This window comes from Henckelia pumila, chromosome 3 (genome assembly GCF_033568475.1).
Source record: "Henckelia pumila isolate YLH828 chromosome 3, ASM3356847v2, whole genome shotgun sequence".
Taxonomy (NCBI): Eukaryota; Viridiplantae; Streptophyta; class Magnoliopsida; order Lamiales; family Gesneriaceae; genus Henckelia; species Henckelia pumila.
The window spans coordinates 201,185,918-201,210,260 of NC_133122.1; positions in this window are offsets into that span (position 1 = coordinate 201,185,918).

A 24,343-nucleotide genomic window follows, 5' to 3' on the forward strand; every position below is an offset into this window, starting at 1 on the left:
ATTAATTTTTCGTGGGCCGCCCGGGACACTCCCGGGCTGCCCGCGCCCCAAAGGGGCTCGGGCCGGGCAGCGCCGTGCGCCGTCCTGCGCAGCGCCTAGCGCTGCGCTGGGCAGCGCACAAGCGACTCTCGCTGCCCCCCGGGCAGCGATCCAATCGCTGCCCGTGTTTTTGCCCAAAAAATTTTTAATTTAAAAAATTTATTTTGTTTCAAAAACCGAGGCTTAAAAATTTTTGTACAATCGATTAATTTAATCGCTTGATCTGAGCAACCTGGCTCTGATACCACTGTTGGAGAACAACAATCATATCAATCAGAATTGATACCCGGTGCAGCGGAAGTTTAAAAATTTTATATGGAACGATTTCATAATGGGTATCAAAACTTTACGATTAAATTGTGTGTGTAAAAATTAAATAACAATTATAAATTTTTACCTCTAATCTCGAATCGAGATTATGGACACCAACAGATTGCTCTGCTCTTGTTGTATCTCCCTGGAACTGATGGACGAACTGTTCTTCAATCAGGTCCACGAACAGAGATTTAATCCCTCTGATAGATTGCACTAGAAAATCTATCAGAAGTTTCTACGAAGAGAATTAACGAATTTGATCCGTTAAACCAGACTGTAATTCAAAATTCACAGACTGGATTTTTCCGAGCAGAGGGGAGGGCGGCGGCGGCCACACTTAAGAAAAACAGGGTTTTCAAAAATTATTTTTTGTGACCTGTGTTGTGTGTAATTTCTGTACTGCAATAACTTATTTATAATGTAGGCCGCTAACAGCTTAGGGCCCATTAGTCATAAGTTCAAGCCCGACAAGCAAAGCCCGCATGTTCAGAAATTAATGTAAAATTCATCGTGACTCAGATTGATAAACCGATTTTACCAATGTTCACAGAAACCATTTCTGCACCTTTTAAAGTCAAGATAAATTTTTCCGAATCCGAATTCAGTGATTTCCAAAAAATGCCCATCCCTATGTCATTTTAGGAAATCTTACTCCTCTACTCATAAATAAGAAGTCCAACTTCTTTGTTCATTAAATTTAACTCTTTAAATTTAACTATCTCAACGGGGATTAAAAATCCATTACTCTGTGTGACCCTCAATGGTTCAGGGAAACAGCTAGCCGTGGGCTCACAACTCCTTGTGACTCGGAACAACAATTTCCGATTTGCCCATCGAATCATGGTAAGAGTGCCTAACAACATCGCCCCATGATTCCCTAGGTATCACTGATAGTGCCTACAAGAACCAATAGATTTTGGTTAGCGTACAGTACGGTTCCTTCATCCATATATCCCGATCGAATCAACAACCATTGGTAAATCGAGAGTCGTTCGAGATTCGATAACTATGCAATGCATATTGAAGATCAAATAGTGACATCGCATGTGCTACTAAGAAACCATTTCTTAAATCACATCATGTACTCTGGCCAGAGATTCGTCACACTAATATCTCCTCAGATCGCATAGGATATCCACACTCGCAAGTATGTGGTGAATCCTTGACAACAAAGCATCGACTCCTATATGTGTTGTAACTGTACCCAATCCCGACACCTGATGACCCCAATAGAGTCGGTAAACGAGTCAAAGCACAGTACTAGCATATAGAGTCTCAATGATGTTTCAAGTAGTAAGGACTAATGGTGTACAACCAAAACCGCGGACTTTATCCACTCGATAAGTGATAACCACTTGGAAAGTCCGGATAGGGTAGTTTGATCATTCATCGTATGAATGTCCATTTGCATGCTTTGAACATCTCTATGTTCCATACCAATGAAACGTGGTACTCGGCATCACAAATGCTAGTCTCAATCTCGAGCGATCCTTATCCTTATTAACGGACGGCTCAATCGACTAGGAACGGTTTAGAATATATAGTGACTATAAGATGTGTTTCATGATAGACATCCCCATGTACTACCACATCTTACATACACTATAGTATATTCAAAGTCTTTATCAAAACAACAATAGTATATCACAATATAACAATATGAAGAAAGATAAAGTCATTGCCATTAATAAAAGTGTAAATTATATTAAACAAAAGATTGTTTATACAAAGAGTCATCAAAGCCCTTAGCCACAAGTTGGCTCACCGGGCACCCACTCTTTCAAAATTGAGTTTCTTCTAGATTAATTGTTTTTTCTAGAATTGATTGTCTTTTCAATTATCTGATCAATAATTGATTTGTAATATTTATTTGAAATCTGGCACTCGGGAGAGGAGATTTTGAATAGGACTATTGGAAAATACACTGTTAATTGTTTATCTGACTCGGGAGAGCTTATAATTTTAACAGAGCTTTTAAAGGGAACATTGTTTTGAATTGATCACTGCAAGTAGATTATTAATAGGGATATTGGAATTGAATTGTAGTTGATATATTTCATTCGACACTCGGGAGAGGGAATAATACACGTAAGTGTTCTTGGCTATTAATTGACTGAAATTCATGAAGATTAATTAATTAGGATTGATTTTTGTTGAAACCAGGTGAAATCTATACCTCTAGACCATTTTTCTCTGATTTATTTTAATCTGAAAGTTGTGTGTGTGCTATCGAAACTTCATTGATTATTTTATTTTTATTGCAAAATTCTCAAAGTTTGATTTTCTAGATAAAGTTTGGACTATTTTAATTACAAGTACTAAATATTTTCATTTTACTCCCTGTGGGATCGATATCTGAATTATTCACTATATTAAAACTTGACACTCGTATGCTTGCGAGGAATTTTCACAACATTGTCCCATGCCAGTTGGTTGTGCCTGCCGATATTCTAGAATGCTGATACCGTCCCGAAGGATTCTATCAAGAAGGAAGAGGATGAATCGAAAACCAGGGGAGTGTTATTTTTGTTCTCATTGTGTTTTTGTTCGTCTTTGCATTTGTGTGTTTGTTATGCATTCTGTTCATTGTTCTGAAGCATTGAGAGCAATGCTTTGGATAAGTATGGGGGGGGGGGGGGGGAGGGGTATACTAGTATATTGCATTGTTTGTTATGTTTGTGTTGCATCTGTCATGCATCGTATTTGTTTGCATACAGTTTGTGTTTGTTGTTGTTTGCATTGTAATGAGTAGGATGAGTTATAATAGCCTATGATGATGAAGTTTATTTGAAAAAAAAAATGTTTTTTTGATAAATTTTGTTCTTGACTGGACATGAGAAACTGTAGGTTGAATCGTGAATATTTATAAGCATTTGTGTTAGACCAGTGGAGTGTAACGAAAGATTTGATGAAGTTTCTGTCTGTTTGACCATTGCACGGCAATAGGTGGTTTGTGGATCTTGATTGTGTTCTATGAATTTTGATGAGGCTCTAGTTTACACTTATGATCTTGGGCGCACCTAGAGAATTTTTTTTTTTTTTTGTATACAATTCCATCCGGGCCTTGAAAGGATTAAAATCCTATAAAAAATAAATTTAAGGCTAAGTATGCGGATTAAATGGGATTGATGCTCCATCCGGGCTATAGACGAGGGGATTAGAAAGAAAAAATAGAATAATTTTTCGTATCCTAGCCAGTTATAGCTAAGTCAGCGGGTAATTATTGGGGCTAAAGCAATACCGGGTGCAAAATCCGGAGGTGTGTAATTCATCATCTCAAGGGAAGTGGGTATGTCTAGAGGTCGTTGGAAGGAATGGGCACTTGAAGAGTGAAACTTGCACTGATTTATCATAGGTCGCTAAGCAAATTTGAGACAAATTCGGTCTAAGTTGTATGAAACTAGAATGACATTTCACACACGCACGTTCGCGTTAAACCGAAGGTGTACGATGAAAAGTTGAGAGCATGTCGATAATTTTTTTTTGTGATTGAACTTCTCAGAGGTTTTGCACATTCTTGACTCGTCCTAACTTATGTTTTTGTTTGCATCTTGTTTTGGTATGTCTTGCTCGAGGGCGAGCAAGAATTAAGTATGAGGGTGTTGATAAGTGCATTTTGTATGCATTAGTTTGTGTTATTTTTATTTTTATTTTGCATGCATTCATATGTTTTTGTGGTTGTTTTAGTTAGTTTTAGCATCTTTAATTCATTTATTTGCATAATACTCTTCCTGGTCTGTTTTGAAGGAAAACTTGGCATTATTTAGATTTTTGGACAGAAGGTTGCTCGCTCGAGCGAGAGGCTACGCCCGCTCGAGCGAGCTAGACGGGGCAAAAAGGATTCCGAGACAAAAGATGGCTCGCTCGAGCGAGAGGCTATTCCCGCTCGAGCGAGCAAGGTTGGAAAATTTATCTCCCAGATAGAGGACTGCTCGCTCGAGCGAAACCCTATGCTCGCTCGAGCGAGAATCGTGCGCAGAGTTTTTAAAAAAGGAAAGTCTTACTCGAGAAGGATACCAACTTTTGAAGACCCTTGGGCATATAAATATGGTTCTTATCAGCAGAATAAGGGTTACACATCAGATTTGAAGGCAGGAGGCGGCTACTAAAACTTGGGAGAGAAGATTTCTCGTTTCTTTTTCTTTTCTTATTTTTATTTTCAATTCATGATAAAAAACTTTGTTTGAATTATGAAATTGGTTTTTGAGTAGTTTTCCCTTTCGATCAAGGCCACGTGATTGGGCCAGACAATTTATGTATAAAACTCGTTTTTTTATTTGAGATTTTTAGACTTGATTTGATTTTATTGATTATCGAATTTATATTTGTCTTACAAATGTTTTGGCCAGTTATTTGTTTGCTTGTTAATCGATTCCAAGTCGACAGAGGAGGTTTCGAATTAGATCACTTTGATTTTCAACATAGTGTAAAACTGACTAGAAATAGAATTCGGTTTCATTATGCGGTTTGGGTGTAAACTGAATTTTCACAGTTATTCCTGCATTCAAGTTTGATTAGAATTACGAAAGATTAGTTCATCAATATTTGAATAGGTTTGATTGTTCTAGAAATAGTCCTTCGAACAAATTAGGAAAATTCCCGTGAATTAAGATTAAGTCTGATGTTTTAGATCGACTGCTTGTTACATGAATTGTCTGGTACCTACGTGAGTCCTTGATCGAACTTTTACCAAATTTGAGTTAAATCCAAATTTTCCAGCTCCGTTTTAGTTTATTTAATTTTATTTGCAATTTTATTTGTTAGTTAAAAATCTGAAATCATCCTTTTAATTACTCTAGATTAGGTAGAAATAAATATATTTTGGTAATAAATTTTTATACAGTCCCTGTTGGTTCGACACTTGGACCTTTGTCCACTCTATTATTACTTGACCTTGTACGCTTGCCAGTTGAATTTATTCACACCGATTAATGCGGTCACTTGTCTTCACCCATTCATTTTCCTCCCCATCGCCTTCTCCACCATTGAAGACTCCCCCAACGTGTTCTTGAGCTTTGAGATTTCTTCCCGAGCTCGATCTGTCCGTTAAAATTTATTTTTGAAGGCAGATTAGCGATCACGGCAGCGAGAGCTCCGTTATGCCGTAAGTTTTTCTTCGATCCAGTATACTTCAATTTTTTGTATGTTGTTAGAATCAAATGAAATTTGGATATGTTGTTATTGAGCTAAGTTAGATCGTTTATTCTCGGACGGAATTGAAAAAGAGTGTCATTTGAATTTGTTATGATTTTTGGAAGTATATTTCGAAAATGGTGTTTTTGGGATTTGATGGAATTGGATGGAATTGGATGAATTATGGTTGTTTGTAGTTGTTTAGATTGATATATTGATGTCCGTGTTTTCGGATGGTTGAATTTATAGCCGTTATGCCGTCGGTTTGAGATTTCCGGATTTTAGGAGTTGGAACTAAGTCTTTGAATGGACTTAAATTGGATTAATTGATATTGAATGTTCTTATATATCCGTACAAATTTGACTGGAGATTCTGGAGTTCAGAGTTCGTAGTATTCGAATCGTCAAAGAGTGGATTGAGGTTTGGTCTTGAGTTACCTTCTTCGTCGATTATTGTTTGTAATGGAATTTTGATTTGGAATTTTTATTTGTTGTAGCTTGATCGAGATTGGAAGCTACTTCGAACCAAAGAAGAGGTATAAGACGACTTAGACTTGAATGGAACGATTAACTCGAATCCGACTTGATTCGAGTGTTCCGGAGAAACCACATACTTGCTTGTTATTGATTATTTGAGTTGATTGAGTTATGATTTGCATTGAATTCATATTGAGCCTAATGATTCGTTCATTTTGAGTTAGAAGATCTGAGAATTATAGTAGGGGGCATTGGCAGGCGATTTACTACAATGACCAACTTAACCCTCTATAGTTGCTTCAGAGTCTAGAGGATTGAATTATACACTATCCACCCCGAGTGTAGAGTCGGTGCGATTTTTGGGATAGTTCGTCCTCGGGATCCCAATAGAGGAAGAGAAGAACTGATTACCTTTTTATTATGCAGACTTGATAATCCCAGATTTTAAAGTCATGCATTTCATTTTAGATTCCTTCTTGAAGTACATTATTGAGATTTGTGTAATATGCTTGAGATTATATATCATTAGTTGATATATTGAATGATATTGCATGTTTGTTGCTTATACTGGGAATGTTATTCTCACCAGAGTATCCGGCTGTTGTCTTGTTTTGTATGTGTGCTTGGAAAGAGGTGGGGCAGGACCGAGTCAGAGATCGCATGGATAGATGGGATGTGACGATAGAAGTGAGAGCTTGGTTTAGAAGTCTAACATGTATTCAAACTCGTTGTACTCGTTGTATATTGATTGGTGGAACTTTGAATAGATGCATGTTCTACTATTTTGATGATTGTACAACCTTAGAACTATCATGTGTTAGTTTATGCATGTTTTATATTGAGTTTTGAGTATTTGGGGTTAAAATAAGATCGGTTTCCCTTATTTTTTTCCTGGTTCTGCAGCAGGGCACGAACCCTGGACATGCCTCCGTGCATGGGTCCGGGTGTCCTCTGTCTCGCGTAAAGGTCTTTTTGCCGATTTTCATAGGCACGGACCTTAGCACGGAGGTATGCACGGGGCCGGTGCATGGGTCCTTGTAAGGGTCTGTGTGTTATGTTTTGGTTTTGGAATTTTTCATACGTCCGGACCCTTATCCGGAGGTGGCACGGGGTCCCTGCATTTTTCCAAAAAAAAAAATTTGGTTTATTCTATTGGCTTATTCGTTGAATTTTGGATGATCTTTGCTTGATTAGATGATTAGAATCAAGGTCCTGACATTAAATGGTATCAGAGCGATAAGATCTTAGACTGAATTTAGAAGCGAGCGGGGTAGATTGAGTCCGCATGAATTGAATTCTCGCATGTGATTGAGTTATTTAAATTGATTTATTTAAATACCATGCGAGCATGATTTATTAATTGAGAACTATTAGAATTACATGATTTTGCGATTTGAATTGTAAAGCATGAATTATTTGAGATATAAACTGTATTTCATCTCGGATCCGAAGTCCTATTGCTTGAGCAAGCAGAACATAAGTTGTTTGAGATGCGAATAAGAATCAGATTAAGATCCGAAATTCAACACCTTCGGAGTAGAATGAGCTCATCGAACAGATATTTAGGGCACCAGATTTTTGAGATGAAGATGTGTGAGGCCTAGATTCTAATCATGCAATCTCAAGGTAATTAAATTTATCAACTCAATTAAAAGAATAGGATTAAAGAATTCAAAATATTTTTTTTTTTTAAAGTGGTGCTCGCATGATCGGTAAAATCTTACCGATCGAGCGGGCCAAATAATCCAACTCACTGTCCAAACTGCAGGACCCCTCGCTCGATCGATAAAATCTTACCGATCGAGCGAGAACAAAATTCTAATACACTGTCCCGCTACAAAAAGTGCTCGCTCGATCAACAAGACTTCGCCGATCGAGCGAGACCCTCTGCACAGAAAAATTCTGGTTTCTTCTCCAATTCGATTCCATTCAATCCACAATAACAACATCAAAATCCCATTCAACAAGATACAACATAAATGTATTGATTTATACAAACCTCACAAAATAAAGAATGCATAAGAAGGTCCCTCTAGTTCGGACTTATTCAATACAAAAAGGAGTTCAAATACATAAGACTCCTAACATCCAAGCCTTAATCTATTCTCTCAATTGCCTAGCCATGTCTCTGACTCGGTCCTGCCCCACCTGTTGCCAAGTACACATACAAACAAAGACAACAGCCGGATAATCCGGTGAGAATAATATTCCCAGTAAAAGAGACTTACATGTAATCAAATAAACATATCAAGTCATATAAGAACTCGTTCTCCATATAATCAAATAATCCAATAGAGTACTGTATTTAAAATGATATGCATGTCTTTAAACTTCTGGATTATCAGACTCAGATAATCAAATGAAATTCTTCTATTCTTTCTTTCTTTCTTTGGTTTGGGATCCCGAGGTTAAAGACATCCACAATCACACCGACTCTCCTCTCGAGGTGGATATGGCATGCTTTAATCCCCTAGACTCAAGAGCATTATAGTGAGCTACTCGACAAGGTAGTAAATCGCTTACCAAGCTACTCAACTACAATCCCTAGATCGTCTAATTCAAATTGAATAAATCAAGGCTCAATATGAATGCATATGTAATCTCATGCACTCAATATAAATTCAATCATATAATCAATAATCAATCAAATCATGCAATATGTGATTTCTTCTAGGACACTCGAATCAATCCCGACTCGAGTTAATCGTCCTATTCCATTCCAAAATCATCTTATACCTCTTCTTTGTCGTTCCAAACTTCAATATGAAAACAACAATTCTCAATTCAAAAACTATCCAATCAAGTTCATTAATCGATATAGAAAGACATCGATACTATACCGGCTCAACTCTTCCAAACTTGCCAAAAGCACGACTCTAGCAACTTCTGTTGGAAAACATGGCGATCAGATCAATTAGGATTGATACCCGGTGCAGCGGAAGTTTAAAATTTTTATATGGAACGATTCCATAATGGGTACCAACCTTACGATTAAATTGTGTGTGTAAAAATTAAATAACGATTATAAAATTTTTACCTTTAATCTCGAATCGAGATTTTGGACACCAACAGATTTCTCTGCTCTTGTTGTATATCCCTGGAACTGATGGACGAACTGTTCTTCAATCAGGTCCACGAACGGATATTTAATCCCTCTGATAGATTGCACTAGAAAATCTATCAGAAGTTTCTACGAAGAGAATTAACGAATTTGATCCGTTAAACCAGACTGTAATTCAAAATCACAGGCTGGATTTTTCTCGAGTAGAGGGAGAAAGGGGGGACGGCCACCTTTTGAAAATTAACTAGGGTTTTCGAAAAATCCTTGTGACCTGTTGTGTGTAATTTCTGTACTGCAATAACTTATTTATAATGTAGGCCACTAAGAGCTTAGGGCCCATTAGTCATAAGTTCAAGCCCGACAAGCAAAGCCCGCATGTTCAGAAATTAATATAAAATTCATCGTGACTCCGATTGATAAACCGATTTCACCAATGTGCACAGAAACCATTTATGCACCTTTTAAAGTCAAGATAAATTTTTCTGAATCCGAATTCAGTGATTTCCAAAAATGGCCATCCCTATGTCATTTTAGGAAATCTTACTCCTCTACTCTTAAATAAGAAGTCCAACTTCTTCGTTCATTAAATTTAACTCTTTAAATTTAACTATCTCAACGGGGATTAAAAAATCCATTACACTGTGTGACCCTCAATGGTTCAGGGATACAGCTAGCCGTGGGCTCACAACTCCTTGTGACTCGGAACAACAATTTCCGATTTGCCCATCGAATCATGGTATGAGCGCCTAGCAACATCGCCCCATGATTCCCTAGGTATCACTGATAGTGCCTACAAGAACCAGTAGATTTTGGTTAGCGTACAGTACGGTCCCTTCATCCAAATATCCCGATCGAATCAACAACCATTGCTATATCGAGAGTTGCTCGATATTCGATAACTATGCAATGCATCTTGAAGATCAAATAGTGACATCGCATGTGCTACTAAGAAACCATTTCTTAAATCACATCATGTACTCTGGCCAGAGATTCGTCACACTAATATCTCCTCAGATCGCATAGGATATCCACACTCGCAAGTATGCGGTGAATCCTTGACAACAAAGCATCGACTCCTATATGTGTTGTAGCGTACCCAATCCCGACACCTGATGACCCCAATAGAGTCGGTAAACGAGTCAAAGCACAGTACTAGCATATAGAGTCTCAATGATGTCTCAAGTAGTAAGGACTAATGGTGTACAACCAAAACCGCGGACTATATCCACTCGATAAGTGATAACCACTTGGAAAGTCCGGATAGGGTAGTTCGATCATTCATCATATGAATATCCATTTGCATGCTTCGAACATCTCTATGTTCCTTACCAATGAAACGTGGTACTCCGCATCGCAAATGCTAGTATCAAACTCGAGCGATCCTTATCCTTATTATCGGACGGCTCAATCGACTAGGAACAGTTTAGAATATACAGTGACTATAAGATGTGTTTCATGATAGACATCCCCATGTTCTACCACATCTTACATACACTATAGTATATTCAAGGTCTTTATCAAAACAACAATAGTATATCACAATATAACAATATGAAGAAAGATAAAGTCATTGCCATTAATAAAAGTGTAAATTATATTAAACAAAATATTGTTTATACAAAGAGTCATCAAAGCCCTTAGCCATAAGTTGGCTCACCGGGCACCCACTCTTTCAATCTCCCACTTGCCCTATAGCCAACTAGTCATACTACGTAGACCCATTGCTTCGCGATGTTTGTCAAATAATGGTCCTGGCAAGGGCTTAGTAAGTAGATCAGCGATATTGTCTGCAGAGGCCACTCTTTCGACAGTAATGTCTCCTCTTTCCACAATCTCCCGGATGATGTGGTATTTCCTCAGTATGTGTTTGGATCTTTGATGAGACCTTGGTTCCTTTGCCTGAGCAACGGCACCCGTGTTGTCACAGTACACCGGGACTGGACCAACAGCTTCAGGAATGACGCCCAACTCTTGGACGAAATTCCTCATCCAAACGGCCTCTTTAGCAGCAGCTGATGCTGCAATGTATTCTGCTTCAGTGGTGGAATCCGCTGTGGTGTCCTGCTTGGAACTCTTCCAAGAGACAGCACCGCCATTGAGCATGAACACAAATCCAGAGGTTGACTTCGAGTCATCCACGTCACTTTGGAAGCTAGAGTCGGTATAGCCTTCCAATTTTAGTTCTCTCCCTCCATATACCATGAACATATTCTTAGTCCTTTGTAAGTACTTAAGAATGTCCTTCACGGCTTTCCAATGCATTTGACCGGGATTAGCTTGATATCTGCTCGTGACACTCAGAGCAAATGCTACATCCGGTCTGGTAGATATCATCCCATAAATGATACTACCTATGGCTGACGCATATGGTACATGTGTCATTTTCTCTATCTCTTCATCAGTCTTGGGACACATAGACTTGGATAGAAAAACTCCATGACACATGGGTAGATGTCCTCTCTTGGACTCATCCATTGAAAACCGTTTCAATATGGTGTCGATGTAGGTTGATTGAGTGAGTCCTATCATTCTCTTAGATCTATCTCTATAGATCTGTATCACAAGAATATAGGATGCCTCACCCAAATCCTTCATCGAGAATCTACCTGATAACCATATCTTTGTTGACTGCAACATCCCTACATCATTCCCAATGAGTAGGATGTCATCAACATAAAGTACTAAGAATGTCACAGCATCCTTAACTACTTTCTTGTACACGCATGGTTCCTCCGGGTTCTTGATGAAACCAAAATCTTTTATTGTTTCATCAAATTTCTGGTTCCAACTTCTTGATGCTTGTTTTAGACCATAAATTGATCTCTGAAGCTTGCATACCTTATGCTCGCTTCCCATGGATGTGAACCCCTCAGGCTGCTTCATATAGATTTCTTCCTTAATGTCTCCATTAAGAAAAGCAGTCTTCACATCCATTTGCCATATCTCATAGTCATACCATGCAGCTATGGCAATAAGGATTCTTATGGACTTGAACATTGCAACTGGTGAAAAGGTTTCATCATAGTCAACTCCTTGTCTTTGAGTATAACCTTTTGCCACCAATCGCGCCTTGTAGGTCAATACCTTACCATCAGGCCCAAGCTTTCTCTTGTAGATCCATTTACACCCTATTGGAACAATTCCATCGGGAGGATCTACTAAAGACCGAACTTGGTTTGTATGCATCGAATCTATTTCCGACTGCATAGCTTCAAGCCATAAATTTGAATCCGCATCAGAAATTGCTTCCTTGAAGTTTCTTGGATCACATCCAACATCGGGTTCATCTTGATCCCCTTCAAGAAGAAGACCATATCGAATAGGAGGTCTAGAAGTCCTCTCGGATCTTCTAGGTACAGGCGTGTCTATCAATGGTTCCTGAGGTGTAGGAACGTTATTTTGTATTTTGGGTTCTTCTCGAATTTCTTCGAGTTCCATCATCTCGCCTTTCTTATCCAATAAGAACTCCTTCTCCAAGAAGGTGGCATTCCTTGAAACAAACACCTTTGTTTCAGCAGGATAATAGAAATAATATCCGATTGAATTCTTCGGATACCCTACAAAATAACATAAGCTGGATCGACTATCCAACTTATCTCCCACTGTCCGCTTCACGTAAGCAGGACATCTCCAAATCCTGAAGTACGAATACTTAGGAGCTTTGCCATTCCATAACTCGTATGGTGTTTTGTCCACTGCTTTAGTGTGGACGTTGTTCAACAACAATACCGCCGTTTCAAGCGCATAGCCCCAAAACGAAGGTGGAAGCTCAGTGAAGCTCATCATGGATCGAACCATGTCCAACAAAGTTCGATTACGACGCTCCGATACACCATTAAGCTGTGGTGTCATAGGAGGAGTCCACTGAGAGAGAATCACATTCTCTTTTAGATAGTCCAAAAACTCGGTACTCAAGTATTCTCCACCTCTATCCGATCGAAGTGCTTTAATACTTTTACCTAGCTTGTTTTCTACTTCAGCCTTGAATTCTTTGAATTTTTCAAATGCTTCAGACTTATATTTCATTAAATATAAATACCCATACCTTGAATAATCATCAGTAAAGGTAATGAAGTAGGTGTGGCCATATTGAGTCCCAACTCTAAATGGACCACAAACATCTGTATGGATCAAATCCAACAGATTTTGACTACGCTCAGGTTTCCCCTTAAAAGGAGATTTAGTCATTTTTCCTTTCAGGAAGGATTCACAAGTAGGTAGAGAGTTAATATCAGACATATCAAACATGCCCGCTCCCACTAGCTTGTTCATCCTCCTTGAGGAAATATGACCTAAACTAGCATGCCAAAGGTTTGCCGGGTTTTGGCTATCGATTTTTCTTTTGTTTGTTGTTACCGGTGTATCAACATAATTTATTGGAACATCTTTTAATTTTAAGTTATATAGATCATTTTCAAGTTGTCCATTTCCAATCAAACATTCATTCTTGTAAATATTGCAAATCCCATTCACAAAATTGCAAGAATAACCATTTCTATCAAGCATAGAAACAGAAATAATGTTTTTAATCAGATCTGGAACAAATAAAACATCTCTCAAAAGTAACTTAAAATCGTTCTGCAAAATTAAATAAATATTTCCCATAGCTATGGATTTAACTCTGGAACCATTCCCGAGCCTTGACTGGGTCTCACCCATCCTTAGCCTATTACTTCTTGTCATCATTTGCAACTCATTGCAAATATGAGATCTACATCTGGTATCCAATACCCAAGAAGTAGTATTAAGAAAAACATTTATTTGAATGTAAAACATACCCTTTGCAGTTCGCAACTGCTCGAGGTATTCCTTGCATTTACGTTTCCAATGACCGGGTTTCTTGCAGTGATGGCAAACTTGTTTAGACTTGTCCAATTTTCCATGTAACTTTTGGCCTTGAGATCATGGTCCAACCATTTCTCTAGTTCGGCTAACCTTTCGGCAGTTACATCAGCCGGGGCTGTTTTCGGAGAAGCCTTTTCTAACACTTAGAAAATCTTTTCCGAACTTAGGACAATCTTAACTTATGGAATCATTCTGTATTGTTTGCGCCAGTAAGTTTGTTTTGTTGGAGAATTGAAACATGTGGATTACGAAGATTCATCATAATGATATACTGAGAGGAAACAGACAATTATCGATGATTGTTTAAGCAATTTACTAAGACATAAAATAGGCGATATTTATTTTATGAATCTCACTCCCACTATTTTAACGATTTCACTACCCTCTAGTGAAAACGGGAAAATGTTTTCCTTAGTGAGAACATGGAGTCCAATTGACAATCTATGGTCCCGAATAATATCAGCCAACCATAATTTCAAAAGGTAGAGCCCAATTGCTTCCAAAGCAACCTCCATGTTTTTACCTCATGTCCAATAAGGGCCCAATAATATGACGCCGTTTATTGTGACATGTCAAGATGACCCATCAATATTAAGTTGTGATGGACGGTCGCCATGTGGATCCCCCAATAATATGAGCTGATCCCATGGGAGTTCCACCCAACTTACAACATGTGTCGATCCAATGTACAGCTTTCCGACGAACGGGACCCACAATAATATGAGCCGAACCGTATCCGCGGGTAGCATCTCATACATTGATCGTTGATGGAAGGTAGGAACATTTAAACAAATTTAAATTTCCTTTATTTATCTTGATATCAATTTTAAATCATATTTAAAATGAGGGATTTTTAATTATGAAAATTTGTCTCATCATTTTTAAAGTTTTGTATGCTTGTCGGATTCACACAATTATGTCTAAAACATGCATACAACTATAATATCACATATTATATAGGATGATCGATTCCATTTCTAATCGACCCGTGGTTGCCAATCACGAGTCTTAGTCCAATCCTAGGTAATATGCAGTATGCAATGCAATCCTATTACATTTGCTTCCAATTTACATTTCTTCTGTCTTTATTGTCTGCTGGGCCCACCTCCATCTTCAAATCTTGATCTCCCACTAAATCTAATGTATTTACAATAAGTAACAATGACAAGTAGGGGATACATTTTAAGGGGTGGGAACGGGCCATAAACCAAGCCCACTTTTATTACATATGACATTCATATTGGGCCATTAACCAGGCCCATTAATAAAACCAACAACAATAAAAACAAATGTAAATTCCTAACATACACCTACAAAATTGGTCATGTCAATCGATCATCCTTATTCAATAACATTTAATTCAAAATTAATTTATTGGATAACATGCAATGGCATTTAAATTTAAAAGGATAAAATCATATTTCATACATAAAATCTTATTTTACATTCAAAATCATATTTTATCTTTTTATCAAATAAAATCATATTTTATCTATAAAATCCAATTTTATACATAAAATCATATTTTATCAATATATCCATAAGATCATATCTTATCATCAATTGTACCAAAAATAATTAATTTCAAAATTCAATTTAAGGATAAAATATTAAAATTTTCCAAAAATTCAAATTTATCCAAAAATCAATTTTAAAATTTTCGGACTCGAACAATTCGATCCGACGCCTCGTGGACCAATCAAAACAATTTTCGATCGGACCAAAAATAGAATTTTAACATATTAAAATTTAATTTAAAAATTAAAAATTAATTTTTTCGCGGGCTGCCCGGGACATTCCCGGGCTGCCCGCGCCCCGTAGGGCTCGGGCCGGGCAGCGCCGAGCACCGCCGTGCACCGCCCTGTGCAGCGCCGTGCGCTGCCCTGCCTGGGTTTTTGCCCGAAAAAATATTTTTATTTTTAAAATATTTATTTTGTTTCAAAAAACCGAGGCCTAAAAATTTTTTTTGTACAATCGATTAATTTAATCGCTTGATCTGAGCAACCTGGCTCTGATACCAATGTTGGAAAACGTGGCGATCAGATCAATTAGGATTGATACACGGTGCAGCGGAAGTTTAAAATTTTTATATGGAACGATTCCATAATGGGTACCAACCTTACGATTAAATTGTGTGTGTAAAAATTAAATAACGATTATAAAATTTTTACCTTTAATCTCGAATCGAGATTTTGGACACCAACAGATTTCTCTGCTCTTGTTGTATATCCCTGGAACTGATGGACGAAATGTTCTTCAATCAGGTCCACGAACGGATATTTAATCCCTCTGATAGATTGCACTAGAAAATCTATCAGAAGTTTCTACGAAGAGAATTAACGAATTTGATCCGTTAAACCAGACTGTAATTCAAAATCACAGGCTGGATTTTTCTCGAGTAGAGGGAGAAAAGGGGGACGGCCACCTTTTGAAAATTAACTAGGGTTTTCAAAAAATCCTTGTGACCTGTTGTGTGTAATTTCTGTACTGCAATAACTTATTTATAATGTAGGCCACTAACAGCTTAGGGCCCATTAGTCATAAGTTCAAGCCCGACAAGCAAAGCCCGCATGTTCAGAAATTAATATAAAATTCATCGTGACTCCGATTGATAAACCGATTTCACCAATGTGCACAGAAACCATTTCTGCACCTTTTAAAGTCAAGATAAATTTTTCTGAATCCGAATTCAGTGATTTCCAAAAATGGACATCCCTATGTCATTTTAGGAAATCTTACTCCTCTACTCTTAAATAAGAAGTCCAACTTCTTCGTTCATTAAATTTAACTCTTTAAATTTAACTATCTCAACGGGGATTAAAAAATCCATTACACTGTGTGACCCTCAATGGTTCAGGGATACAGCTAGCCGTGGGCTCACAACTCCTTGTGACTCGGAACAACAATTTCCGACTTGCCCATCGAATCATGGTATGAGCGCCTAGCAACATCGCCCCATGATTCCCTAGGTATCACTGATAGTGCCTACAAGAACCAGTAGATTTTGGTTAGCGTACAGTACGGTCCCTTCATCCAAATATCCCGATCGAATCAACAACCATTGCTATATCGAGAGTTGCTCGATATTCGATAACTATGCAATGCATCTTGAAGATCAAATAGTGACATCGCATGTGCTACTAAGAAACCATTTCTTAAATCACATCATGTACTCTGGCCAGAGATTCGTCACACTAATATCTCCTCAGATCGCATAGGATATCCACACTCGCAAGTATGCGGTGAATCCTTGACAACAAAGCATCGACTCCTATATGTGTTGTAGCGTACCCAATCCCGACACCTGATGACCCCAATAGAGTCGGTAAACGAGTCAAAGCACAGTACTAGCATATAGAGTCTCAATGATGTCTCAAGTAGTAAGGACTAATGGTGTACAACCAAAACCGCGGACTATATCCACTCGATAAGTGATAACCACTTGGAAAGTCCGGATAGGGTAGTTCGATCATTCATCATATGAATATCCATTTGCATGCTTCGAACATCTCTATGTTCCTTACCAATGAAACGTGGTACTCCGCATCGCAAATGCTAGTATCAAACTCGAGCGATCCTTATCCTTATTATCGGACGGCTCAATCGACTAGGAACAGTTTAGAATATACAGTGACTATAAGATGTGTTTCATGATAGACATCCCCATGTTCTACCACATCTTACATACACTATAGTATATTCAAGGTCTTTATCAAAACAACAATAGTATATCACAATATAACAATATGAAGAAAGATAAAGTCATTGCCATTAATAAAAGTGTGAATTATATTAAACAAAAGATTGTTTATACAAAGAGTCATCAAAGCCCTTAGCCACAAGTTGGCTCACCGGGCACCCACTCTTTCAACTTCAAAGACTCCCAATCAATCTATCAGAAGAAGTCACGTATCAAAATCGATATCAAAACTCAATACGATCAAAACATCGAAACGATATCCAAAACTCAAACTGACGGCATAACGGCTATAAACTGACCAAATCCGGAAATGCAGACAGCAAAACAACAGCTCAACATACTCATTCCAATCCTCAAACATCAAACCCAACACAAAATCAACATATCTCAAAATCATCATTTTCGAAAATTACAAGGAAAATCATAACAATTCCATTCGTCACTCAAACTCAAAACTGACAGATAATAAACGATCAGAACTCTGTCAAGAACAACATACTCGAATCTTGCACGATTCTAACAACATCCAAAAAGTAGAATGTATCCGATCGTAGAAAAACTTACGATATAACGGAGCTCTCGAAGCCGTGATCGTAGATATCAAGTCAGAATTCAATTCTATCGGACGGATTGAGCTAGAATCGAAATCACACGATCTTGGAAGAAAGCTTTCTCGCCTTCAATGGAGAGAACACGGTTTGGAGAAGAAGATGAGATGATTAAAAGAGACTAAGTCAAAGTAGATAATATAACAAATCCCCAAATTTTCATTTCAGTCCCTGAAAATTCCGAAAACTGCAAATTAGACCCTGATCAATAAAAATTCCGGTCTCGAATTCTGAAATCACTGATTATCTCAAATAACATCAATTAAGATAAAAATGGGGCGTGACAATTCTCCCCCTCTAAGAAAAGATTTCGTCCTCGAAATCATCGATATCAACTCATAAGAAGATAATTACGAATTCAAGAACAGAATTAAAACTCACATCAGACGAATAACTCAGGAAATCTCTGCCTCATGTCATATTCTGTCTCCCAAGTTGCTTCTTCGACTCCGTGACGACTCCACTGAACTTTCACCAAAGGTATCGATTTGGTTCTGAGCTGTTTCTCCTTTTTGTCAAGGATCTGAATCGGCCTCTCGAAATAACTCAGAGTTTCATCAAGTTCGGCTTCATCAGGCTGAAGTACATGAGAAGGATCGGGATGGCATTTCCTCAACATCAATACGTGAAAGACGTCGTGAATACCAGATAAAGAAGGAGGAAGTGCTAGATGGTAGGCTAGATCACCTATCTTCTGTAGAACTTCATACGGACCGATGAATCTCGGTGACAACTCCCCTCTCTTCCCAAATCTAACAGTACCTCTAAATGGAGAAATCTTCAAGAATACACGGTCTCCCTGATCGAAAGATAGAGGTCTGCGACGGATATTCGCATACTTCGCTTGTCGGTCCTGAGCAGTCTTCATTCTCAAACGAATAATCTTCACCTGCTCAGCCATATCACGAATCATATCTGGTCCCAAGTCTGGGGACTCAGACATCTCATCCCAGTACAGAGGAGATCTGCACTTCTTTCCGTACAAAGCTTCAAAGGGTGCCATTCCTATACTTGTCTAGAAGCTGTTGTTGTACGAAAACTCAACGAGAGGCAATGAATCTTTTCAAGTAGTGCCAAAGTCAAGCACCACTGCTTGTAACATATCCTCCAGAGTCTGAATCGTCCGTTCTGATCGACCGTCGGTCTGAGGATGGTATGCTGTACTCAAGTGAAATCTAGTACCAAGAGCCTCTTGCAGACTGTGCCAGAAGTGAGAAGTAAACCGAGGATCTCGGTCTGAAACAATGGATCTCGGCACACCGTGCAATCTGACGATCTCTCTGACGTACAACTCTGCCATCTGGTCGTGTCGATAAGTCATCCGATATGGAATGAAACAAGCAGACTTTGTCAACCTATCAATCACAACCCAAATAGCATCACAACCCCGAACAGACCGGGGTATTTTCGTGACGAAGTCCATCGAGATATGATCCCACTTCCATTCCGGAATAGACAAACTGTGCAGAAGACCTCCCGGCCTTTTTCTCTCGGCTTTCACTTGCTGACAGTTCAGACATCGGGAAACAAACCTCGCAACATCACTCTTTATCTTCTTCCACCAAAACTGAATCTTCAGGTCGTTATACATCTTTCGGCCTCCGGGATGAACACTGAACCGACTGCAATGTGCCTCTCTCAGAATACGCTGTCTTAACTCATCAATCTCAGGCACAACAATACGGCTATTCACAAACAAAACATCATCCCTGGCCTGAAACTCAGACTGGTGTCCTGATCTCACTTTCTCTATCGACTTCTGAATACTCTCATCTGATTTTTGTGCTTCTCTGATCGACACAAACAATTCTGGCTCGGCCTGAATCGCACAAACTCTGATCGGATTCCTATCTGACTCAAACTCCAATCCAGAATTGCAACAGTTGTCAATCAAACGAGACACACCGATCGTAGAAATAGATAAAGAGCAAAGCTTACGACTCAAAGCGTCGGCAGCTGCATTCGACTTCCCCGGGTAATACTTAATCTCGCAGTCGAAGTCTTTCAGCAAATCTAACCATCTCCTCTGTCTCATATTCAACTCAGACTGAGAAAATAAGTACTTCAAACTCTTATGATCCGAAAAGATCTCAAAAGACTCACTGTACAAGTAGTGACGCCAAATCTTCAAGGCAAAAACAATAGCAGCAAGTTCAAGATCATGGACTGGGTAGCGAGTCTCGTGCGGTTTCAGCTGCCTCGACGCATATGCTATCACGAGCTTCCTCTGCATAAGAATACAACCGAGACCAAGATGAGAAGCATCGCAATAAACTGTGAAACCTCCAGTACCAGATGGAATAGAAAGAATCGGAGCACTGGTTAATCTCTTCTTCAACTCAACAAAACTGGCTTCACAATCATCTGTCCACAGAAAAGGAGCATTCTTCTGAGTCATCTGGGTGATAGGCTTCGCAATAGAAGAGAAACCCTGAATAAATCTACGATAGTAACCTGCCAAACCCATAAAACTGCGGATTTCTGGCACAGAAGTCGGCCTGCGCCAGTTCGTCACTGCTTCTATCTTGCTGGGATCCACAGCAATCCCATCTCCTGAAATAATGTGCCCCAGAAAGACAACTTTGTCAAGCCAAAAATCACACTTCGAAAGCTTGGCGAATAACTGTTCTGTCCTCAAAATCTGCAACACAGTTCTGAAATGTTCTTCATGCTCAGTACGGCTCTTAGAATAGATCAAGATATCATCAATGAAAATAATCACAAACTCATCAAGAAAACGCTGAAAGATTCGGTTCATCAACCCCATAAAGACCGCTGGGGCGTTCGTCAAACCGAACGGCATGACAAGAAATTAAAAATGACCATACCTCATTCGAAACACCATCTTAGGGACATCCTCTTCACGAACTCTCAGCTGGTGATAGCCAGGCCTCAAATCTATCTTCGAATAGATACACGAACCCTGCAATTGATCAAAAAGATCATCTATATGCGGTAAAGGATACCTGTTCTTAACTGTCGCCTGGTTCAGTTGGCGGTAGTCAATGCAGAGACGCATAGAGCCATCTTTCTTTCTAAAAAACAGGACAGGAGCACCCCAAGGTGATACACTGGGTCGAATGTATCCCTCGGCAATCAAATCTTCCAACTGCTCCTTCAGTTCCTTCAATTCGATCGGAGCCATTCTGTACGGAGCTTTCGAAATTGGTTGAGTACCTGACGTTAGTTCGATGCCAAATTCAATCTCACGAATAGGTGGTAATCCCGGAATCTCATCTGAAAACACATCAGGGAATTCCCTAACCACTGGTATATCGTTCAGCTCAGGGCTAAACTTCAAAATATCGATTGCATAAACAAGAAATCCTTCGGCTCCTCTCTGTAATAATCTGGTCATAGATAAGACATATATCAAAGGAATTTTAGAACGATAACCCTTACCGAAGAATCTCCATTCATCTGCCATCTCTGGTCTGAAACACACTATCTTCTGAAAACAATCTACTTTAGCCCTGTACTTAGTCAAAACATCTATGTCAACTATGCAGTCAAAGTCAGACAATCCAAGTACAATACAGTCGAACTCGATCAAATTTCCTTCAAAACTCAAACCACAATTTCTAACGAAATTCTTCAAAACAATCCTCCACCCAAAGGTGATGTAACAGAAACTACAGCAGGCAAAGGCTCAAAAGGCAAGGCATGCATCGACACAAATTTTTCAGATAGGAAAGAGTGAGAATCACCTGTATCTATCAGAATAAAAGCAGGATAACCAAAAATCTTACAGTTACCTATAATCACATCATTCGGTGCAGCTTGAGCCTCATCTTCGTTCAGAGCAAACACTATATCCTGAGGTCGGGAAGATTAATTCGAACTTAGATTACCTCCCTGACGATTCTGCTGTTGAGGTTGGAACGAGTGAACTGCAGTCGATTGCCTCTGAGGCTGAGATGACTGTCGAGAGGCATTTCCACTCTGAGTCTGGTCAGAACCCTTCTGAGGACACTGTCTGGCATAATGTCCCGTCTTCTGGCAGATGTAGCAGTTCCCAAAGATTCCCCTACACTGGTCGCTAGAGTGTCGTCCTCCGCACTTGCTACACAAAGCTCCAGAAGATCCTGAACCCTGACCAGAACTGAACTGTCTCGAACCACTCTAGCTCGAAGTGAAAGAGTGGGTGCCCAGTGAGCCAACTTGTGGCTATGGGCTTTGATGACTCTTTGTACAAACAATCTTTTGTTTAATGTAATTTACACTTTTATTAATGGCAATGACTTTATCTTTCTTCATATTGTTATATTATGATATACTATTGTTGTTTTGATAAAGACCTTGAATATACTATAGTGTATGTAAGATGTGGTAGAACACGGGGATGTCTATCATGAAATACATCTTATAGTCACTGTATATTCTAAACTGTTCCTAGTCGATTGAGCCGTCCGATAATAAGGATAAGGATCGCTCCAGTTTGAGACTAGCTTTGCGATGCGGAGTACCACGTTTCATTGGTAGGGAACATGGAGATGTTCCAAGCATGCAAATGGATATTCATAGGATGAATAATCGAACTACCCTATCCGGACTTTTCCAAGTGGTTATCACTTATCGAGTGGATAAAGTTCGCGGTTTTGGTTGTACACCATTAGTCCTTACTACTTGAAACATCATTGAGACTCTATATGCTAGTACTGTGCTTTGACTCGTTTACCGACTCTATTGGGGTCATCAGGTGTCGGGATTGGGTACAGTTACAACACATATAGGAGTCGATGCTTTGTTGTCAAGGATTCACCACATACTTGCGAGTGTGGATATCCTATGCGATCTGAGGAGATATTAGTGTGACGAATCTCTGGCCAGAGTACTTGATGTGATTTAAGAAATGGTTTCTTAGTAGCACATGCGATGTCACTAATTTGATCTTCAAGATGTATTGCATAGTTATCGAATCTTGAGCGACTCTCGATATACCAATGGTTGTTGATTCGATCGTGATATATGGATGAAGGGACCGCACTGTACGCTAACCAAAATCTACTGGTTCTTGTAGGCACTATCAGTGATACCTAGGGAATCATGGGGCGATGTTGCTAGGCGCTTTACCATGATTCGTTGGGCAAGTCGGAAATCGTTGTTCCGAGTCACAAGGAGTTGTGAGCCCACGGCTAGCTGTATCCCTGAACCATTGAGGGTCACACAGTGTAATGGAGTTTTAATCCCCGTTGAGATAGTTAAATTTAAAGAGTTAAATTTAATGAATAAAGAAGTTGGACTTCTTAAATAAGAGTAAGGGAGTAGGATTTCCTAAAATGACATAGGGATGTACATTTTTGGAAACCACTGAATTCGGATTCAGGAAAATTTATCTTGACTTTAAAATGTGCAGAAATGGTTTCTGTGCACATTGGTAAAATCGGTTTATCAATCGGAGTCACGATGAATTTTATATTAATTTCTGAACATGCGGGCTTTGCTTGTCGGGCCTCAACTTATGACTAATGGGCCCTAAGGTGTTAGTGGCCTGCATTATAAATAAGTTATTGCAGTACAGAAATTACACACAGTTGGTCATAATTTTGAGAGACAGTTTTCGAAAAAAAAACCCCTAGCTCTCTCTAGAAATTCGGCCGCCCCTCCCTCTCTCTGTCAGAGATTTTCCGGTCTGTGATTTTGAATTGCAGACAGGATTAGCGAATCAAATTCGTTATTCTCTTCGCAGAAAACTTCTGATAGATTTTCTAGTGCAATCTATCAGAGGGATTAAACCTCCATTCGTGGACCTGATTGAAGGAAAGCTTGTTCATCAGTTCCAGGGAGATACAAGAAGCGCAGAGAAATCTGTGTGGTGTCCAATAATCTCGCTTCGAGATTGAAGGTAAAATTTAATAATAGTTATTTAATTTTACACACACAAATAATTTAATCGTATGGTTGATACCCACACTATGGAATTGTTCCATACTAAAAATTTTAAACTTCCGCTGCACCGGGTATCAATCGTTATTGATCTGAACGCCAGTTACCCAACAGTGGTATCAGAGCCAGGTTGCTCAGATCAAACGATTAAATTAATCGATTGTACAAAAATTTTTGAGTCTTGGTTTTTTTTTAAAACAAAATAAATATTTTAAATAAAAAAAAAAAAAAATTTTTCGGGCAAAACCCGGGCAGCGATTGGATCGCTTCCCGGTGGGG